Source organism: Patagioenas fasciata, chromosome 12, assembly GCF_037038585.1.
Source record: "Patagioenas fasciata isolate bPatFas1 chromosome 12, bPatFas1.hap1, whole genome shotgun sequence".
Classification (NCBI taxonomy): Eukaryota; Metazoa; Chordata; class Aves; order Columbiformes; family Columbidae; genus Patagioenas; species Patagioenas fasciata.
The window spans coordinates 16,138,160-16,145,802 of NC_092531.1; positions in this window are offsets into that span (position 1 = coordinate 16,138,160).

The window sequence follows — 7,643 nt, forward strand, 5'->3', positions numbered from 1 at the left end:
GACCTGCTGGGAGACATATATATATGCAATAATACCCTCAGAAACTGGTGGGGGTTGTTTTGCTGTGGCAAGAAGCAAACTCTCAGAGAAGTGCAATCTGGCACCAGCAGCGCTGATGACTCCAGGCAATGTGATGCTGCTGGGTGTGCTGTTGTTTTTGCTGCCCTGATTCTGCCATCCCTACCTGCCACCCTGCCTGATTCCTGGGGCCAAATCCTGCTCCTGGTTGTGCCCAGTGCCACCTCTGAGACTGGCAGGTGTGGGGACAGCTGGGGACGTGCTGACCACCCCCAAGCATGCAGGGACCACTGTTTTGGGGGACTGATGACTGGCACAGTGGGGTGACCATAGAATTTGTCTATAATGATGTTCTCTGTCATTTCGATGAGCACATGGGGAATGCAGGGAAGCAGCAGAAGGGGTTAAATCAATAGTTATGTTTAAATCAATATTCTAGATTAATGCTCCTGTCTTAGCAACGCCACCTTCCTTTTCACCCTAGCTTGAGGGCACGGACCCCAGTGGCTGAGTCTGAGCCCCCGCTTCTGATGTGAACATGTTGTTTTGGCAGATACGATGCAAGGTTTGGGCTGATTTTTTCATTTTTTTAAAAAACCGAAGGTGCCAAAATGAAACAATAGCCTGACCATGGCTGTGGTCTGTGCACCGAGCAAGCTGATGAGACTGGCTTCCCAAAATTGGGTGTAAAAAGGAGTCTCAGCAGTTGCTCCTCACTGCTCACTTTTTTGGGGGGTGTCAGGATGCTCTTTCCTGGCCTCTCCTCTTGCTCCTGCCTCTCCCAGCACCGCCTGGACCCAAGGCTTAATCTCGGCTCCTTAATCCCAGCCTTGGTTGCTGGGGTGCAGCCTGGACCCCATGCTGGGATCTTTGGCTCTGAGATGCAACTCACACCCGCATGTGGACTTTAGAGCTGTCAAATATATGGAAATTCTCTATTTGTGTAAATTTATGGATGAATTTTGAGGTCACTTGAAAGGTGTGTGGCTGTACAGGGGGATCCCACCTCCTGCTGCTCCATGGGGTGTTGATGCAAAAAATCCTGTGTGCTGGAAGCAAAATACACCAACACCATCCCAATGCAGTTGTTTAAACTACTGAATGTCATGAAAAAACCTAAGGGAAGTCTCTGTGGCAGAAAGCGCTTTCACAGAAGCCGCTCAAAGCCCCAATGGCCCTCGGCCACCAGCATCACCCACGCTGCCTCCAGCGCTCTCGCAAAAACACCAGAGGAAGCAAACGTTTCAGATTTGAAACACAAATAGTTTGTGGTTGTTGTGTTTTGTTTTTTTTTTTTTTAAACTCGTGCTATGGTTACATGCGATCTGAGCTGCAGCATCTTGGCTCTGACTTTCAGATGCCAAACTTCAGCTGGACCACTAAGTCGGCTCTGAGGTGGGAGCAGGCTCAGGCGGCAATACCCCAGGTCTGAGAAACGTACAGTAATCAATTAGGGCAGATGCATCTCAAAGGCAGCAGCAGATCCAGGGCAATGCTCCGGCTTCCCAGAGACAGCTCAGGAAATATGAGGATGCTGGTGTGTGGGTTTGGCAGAGGTGGGGTTGGTTATTTGTGGCTGGGTTTGCAGAGAACATCGTGGGAAAATCGTTTTGATCAGGTTTGGTTTGTCTTGTACCCGAGCACATGGGATGGCCTGGAAAGGCCGTGCAATGCAGGGTGAAAAAAGGGATTTTGCACGTTGTGTCTGATCTGGAAAATACAAGGGGGAGAGAAGCGGGGAAAAGACAATTCAGATTAAACTGGAAACAAAAAATATCCCTCAAATATTCTGGTTTTATATTGCTGCAGAATGGCCAGTTTGACAAGAAATGCAAAGTTTGTGTTTGCAGATTGACCAATTAATTCCTTTCTAAAACTTTTTTTTTTTTTTTAATAAAGGCCATTTCCAAACAAAAAATAAAACCCCACAGGTCCTGCAAAAGTTTCAGGAACAGTTGGGTATTTCTGAGGTGCTTCATTTTGGGAACTCCTGAATAAACATTTTGACATTTTTACACCAGTTTCTTTTTTAACCCCCAAATATTTTCCAGATTTACCTGAGATGGGTAAATAGTCTGTGTCTTATCGGAGCTGCCTCCAGGCTTCCCTGAGGATGCTGATGGCCAAGAGTATCCTTGATCCCTGCAGAAGGAGCCTGGGAAGATCCTCTGGCTCCCCAACCTGGGCATCAGGGTGATGCTGCCCCTCAAAATGCCTCGTGCATAGGTGGTGAATGTGGTGGGGAGATTTCTGTCCATGCTCTGGTTTTGCTGGAGACTCGGGAGGTGAGACTGGATCAAGTAGATTCCGGAGGGATTTACAGCGAGTGCTGGGAGCTAAACTCTTTCACGTGAAGGGCTTATTGTGTTGGCCTGTTGTGTCTGAGGCAGGTTTTGGAGGTTTTGCCTGCGGCTGAAGGGCCAAAGTGAAGCAGGGAGAGCAAAACACCCTCCTGCGGTGGGGTTTTCCTCCTGCCATGTGTTCATCCAGCCTGAACCCCATGTCAAGGCAGCACTGGGACCATGAGCTCTTTATATCCCTCTCCTGGTGCTGCCGCCACCTCCCAGCCTTTCCAGCGAGGCCAGGAAGTCTGGCCAAGAAATGTTTCCCTTCCGAAACTGCAAAATGTAATTAATGCTGGTAATAAACACAGAAACTCGTTAGCTCTCTGCTGGGCTGAACTCTCCCCGGTTAACAGCAGCCATGGCATTGCAGTCTCTTCTGAATGAGGGTCAGTGGGGTGGAACAAACCCATTCCCTGCCTTCGTCCCATGGTTGTGATGATGAGGAGGGTGGCACAGCAGTCAGGATCTCCTTGAGGGGTCTTGATACCAACAAATATAAAACAAATCCCTTCCTCCCTCTGGGGAAGCACCTCAGCCCTAGGAGATGCTGGTGAGGCAACACCAAAGGGCCCACTGGGAGCTGAAGAGCAGGACCCTGGAGCAGGATCAGGCTCATGGGTTTCTGGATGTTTTTCAGGAAAAAGGCTGCGATGCGTTCACATGTGACTCCTCCAGGCTGTGAACTTATTTAATTTCTGCTCTATGTGAAATCACACTATTTATTTTATTTTTTCACCCTTTTTGGATGTTACATAGGCATTTGCATCCCCTGGAGGTGCAGGCTCAGGGACACTGGCTCGAGAAGTCAAGTGACATTTGCCAATGGCTTTCTGCAGCCTGGACGAGGCTCTCACTGTCCAGAAAAAAAAAAAAAAAAAGAAAAGAAAAAGATAATTTTCCATTTTTTAATGGCGTTTCTCCTTGGGACCACTTTGGATGTGTGAATCACTCCCAGTGCTGTTTGGGGCTGATCTCTGCATGGCACCAACTGCCACAAAACCTGGGCAGCATCTCCCTCTGGAAAGGCTGCTTGGAAGGGAAAATAGTCCCATTCAGAGGGATGAAACACCAAAAAATTCCAAACACTTTTTAGAACCTGCTGCTACTTGTGAGACCTGGGTGCTGCAGTATCCAGTGATGCTTGGGCTGAGTGAAAGCAACTGCCTGGTGCTTGTCCCACTCTGTTCCTTGACAGGTGTGTGGTGAGGGGAGGATATTCCTGCAAGGGCAGGTGGGGGGCTTGATGCAGCCCCCCTGGAATGTTCTTGTGTGCTGCCTTGGCTGTGCTGGCTGGGGTGGGTGCAGAGGGCAATTCTGTCCTGGCTTGGGGCATTTGTGAGCCTGAGAGGGGTGAAGAGAGGGCCTCAGACTTTCTAACAGCTGCAGCCTTTGCACTAACACCTGTCTCAGCAGCCTGACAGTGCTGTCTCCAGCATCCCTGCCATGGTGCCGCCAGCATCCTTGCCATACTGCTGTCTCCAGCATCGCTGCCCCCTGCATCCACGCCACGCTGCCCCCTGCATCCACGCCATGTTGCCCTCAGCATCGCTGCCATGCCAGTTCCTGCATCCCTGCCATGCTGCCTCCTGCATCTCATGCTTCATCCCTCCCCGGCAGCCTTTCCCTTCGGCCCCTTTCAGCCCAGCCCATCAGTCCTTTGCAGCCCTGACACCCCGCTGCTCTACGGGCAAGGCTTCCAGCAGCAGCCCTGCCTGCAGCCCAGGCTCTGACCCTCCTCCCGAACCTTCCTCTTGACCTTCCTCCGCTGTCCCTCCCCGGCGCGGCCGGTGCCGTGTGGTGCCACCCCCACCTAGTGCCGGCCCGGAGCACCGGCAGGTGTCGGGATGCGGACAGGGCTCCCGGGGCTCAGCCTGCTGGGGCATCTCTTCAACACCCCCGGCTGATCCCGGTGTCACACCTGTGACACGGCCCTGCAGGAGATTTTCCTGCCCTGGGCCTGAGAGATGCTCTGCGGTAAATTAATGGTGGGAGGAAATCATACAATCATTTTGGTTGGAAGAGACCCTTAAGATCGAGTCCAACCATAACCTAACTCTAGCACTAACCCATGTCTCTAAGAGCCTCAACCCTACGACTATTCAGCCCCTCCATGAATGGTGACTCCACCACTGCCCTGGGCAGCCTGTTCCAATGCCCAGCAACCCTTTCCGGGAATAATTTTTTCCTAATGTCCAATCTGAATGTGTGGATGCAGCCCCCACATCACCCCAGAGGATGGGTATGGGCAGGGGACACCACAGGACCCATGGGGCTGTCTCCTTCTTCATGCTCAATCCCACAGCTCTGGAAAAGAGGACGCCCTTGGCTCCAGCATCGGGAGCCCAGGGGATACAAGGGACAGTGCCACATCCCACATCCCTGGTCACCGAGCTTGTGCCAGCATCAGGGCTGGACCTCCTTGGGCATCTCTCTGGGGACACTTCTGCATATCTCAGGTGGCATTTCCCAAGGACACGTCCCCATGCAACCCGTGTGTCTCAGTGCCTGGATAGCATCACCTCCCTCTGCCCCTGCCAGCCCAGTAAGGACCCGTTGTAGATGTCCAGGGCAGAGGATGAAGTCAGGCAAAGCCTTCAGCAATGTCCCCCCCATACTGAGTCTCCCCTTGCCCTCCTCCCACCCATCAGAGACTCCCAGAGTCACAACTTTTATTTTTCCCTTCCAGTCCCTCACCCTGTTGCTCCCTGGACCTTCACACCCTCTGTGTCCCTGTGGCGGAGGGCTGGTCATCCTGCCCAAGTGCTGTGCAAAGCCACCTCCCCTGGGCTGGCTGAGTCACCTGGGTCATCTAGTGCCACCTGCTGCTCACCTGGGACAAGGTGGTGAGCAATTGTCCCTCCTCACCCATGCTGGGCTCGCTGGGCTTGCAACATCCTCAATGTAGAACAATTTTGGTTGGAAGGAGCCTGTGCAGGTCACTTTACCCAGTTCTCAGAGGAAAGTCACTCCTTGTACCGAAATTTTCCCAAATTTGGCTCATTTTTTGTCCTTCCCTACATTTTCCTTGTTTCCATCACCCCCAGATGGTTGCATGGGCATTTTCCTCAGCTCCCTCGGGTGCTGTGGCTTTGCTGGAGGGATGCAGGGACCCCTTGCAGCTCAGGGGATGCTCTGCAGAGGGGGATGCTCTGCATGGGATTCTGATCTTGCTCATCCGTGGAGTGCTGTGGGGCATCATGGCCACCCATGCCCCTCCAAGCAATGCTGGCCATCACAGCATGATCTGCTGTCCATGATGACAAACCAGACTGGGAGAAGTTCGGTGGCCACAGGTCGTGTCCCACCAGGTTTGAAAACGTCCTCCCTCTCATCCCAGCCACAGCAGAAAAATTCAGAGCTTGGTGGGGACACCAGAGCAAAGGCAACTGCGAAGAAAGACCCTTTGGATTAACGTTTCAAGAGGATTTTTGAGGGTTTTGTTTGTGTTGTTTACCTTCAGACACCAGTTACCACTGCAGAGGGAACACATCTTGGGTAGAGACTGCAAAGTGCTCTCTCTGAATGGAGCTGGAAACATGCTCAGAAATCTGTGAAGACCAAAGGACGACATGGGAAAGATAGACCATGATGTGGAAGAGGAGTCAGAAAGAAAGGAAGATGAAGGGGAAACATGACTTCCTTCATATTTCCTGGTGAAACAAGGGAAAAACCCAACACTGCCCCTTTATTGTCTCAGAAAACCCACTTGCAGCTCAGCCCTGAAAGCGGGATTCAGCAGCTCAGTATAACCCAAACGTTTCCTGGGCTGCCTTCAAGAAAATTTTGGAACAGAGTGGGCTTAAATCCTGCTGAAGAGACCCATTTATCTGGGAACTGAAGAAAAAAAAAAAATTGGGATAATATTTAGAAAAACCTGTGAACGGGCATGGCCCGGTGCGTGCCGAGCAGCAGCAACCTGCCGAGCGGGAGGGGAAGCCCCCTCTGCATGTGGCTAATTTTCCCCTTTTCATTTCCTTCCTGGCTCTGAAAGGTTTTGCTCTTCCCAGGTGGGCCCTAGGGGTGTGTTTCCCCCAGGAGAGTGGCTGAAAGAAAAGATTTTTTGTGGGCAGGGTGGGTAGAAAGCCTGCCTGGTCCGAGCATCCCCGAGGGCTGGTGTGGAGAACATCTTTCCCCCAGTTAACAACCCAGGCTGATCCACAGGACCTGTTTAATCAGATATCACTTAAAACAAGGTTGATTTCTGGCTAATCGGTGAATAACAAACATTTAATTGGCAAAGCTTAAACGAAGCTGTAACGCCCCCTTCCCCGAGCCATTAGCAGCATCTATTTTAACACTCAGAGCCTGGCTGGGATTCAACAAATGCTGGGTTTGGGGGTTTTTTTCCCCTGTTGAAAAACATGAATGTGTGTTCAAAATTCAGTTGACCATCTCAGTCAGGTTTGATGTATAATTATGTTTGATGAGGAATAATAAGCGGCTTTCAAAACAAGACCAGGTTAACATCTTTCCTGCTGTCTCCTGCAGGGAAGTCAATATTCACCACCAGCAGCTAATGCTGATTTTTATGGGACTAATCCAGACACGTCCAGGGCTCCATAAAACCTTCCTTCACCTTTGGCTGATTTTTTTTTTTTTTTTAAGTCTTTTTCAACCTGGGAATCGGGTTTTTATTACTGTGGAGTTTTGATTCTTGAAGGATTTGCCCCCCCGCCGTGGATCTCAGGCTGCCTTTGCAGGGTGCAAATGGACATTTGCTGAAAATAGGTGGATTTGCCCCCAGTTTTCCAGCCTCATCAGGAAAGAAAATAAACATCAGAGGTTTTTTGGGGGATATCCAAAAGGGAAACTTCGAATTCTCAGCCCAAACTGACTGCAAGATTTGGGAGGTTGGTGCTGGTTCCAAGCCTGGCTGCAGGCTGGTGCTGCTGGTGCGGTTCCCAGCACAGATGGTGGTCGATGGTGGATGGTTGATGGTTGAACTGGTGTAGGGTCGGCTCTGCTTTAGCACCAGTGCCTGCCTAGGTGGAGCTGCTTCTCTTCAGCATCGCGTCTGGCCAGAAAATGCTGGTTTTGCTCCGATTGCCCAAATACCGCCTGACTGCAGCTTCTGAGCAGAGATTGGGAAAAACAAAACAAAACAAAATAAAAACAACACCCAAGCTGTGGGGTTGTGTTGGCTTTCCATGCTCCCCCTGTGAAATACCATGCCAGGAGTAGCACCTCTTGGAGATGAGGCTTTGGCAGATCTTGTAACGCTGCTGAAACCTCCAGGAACGCCCTTGGTGAACCCTGCGTGTGCCCTGATGCTGGGATGGG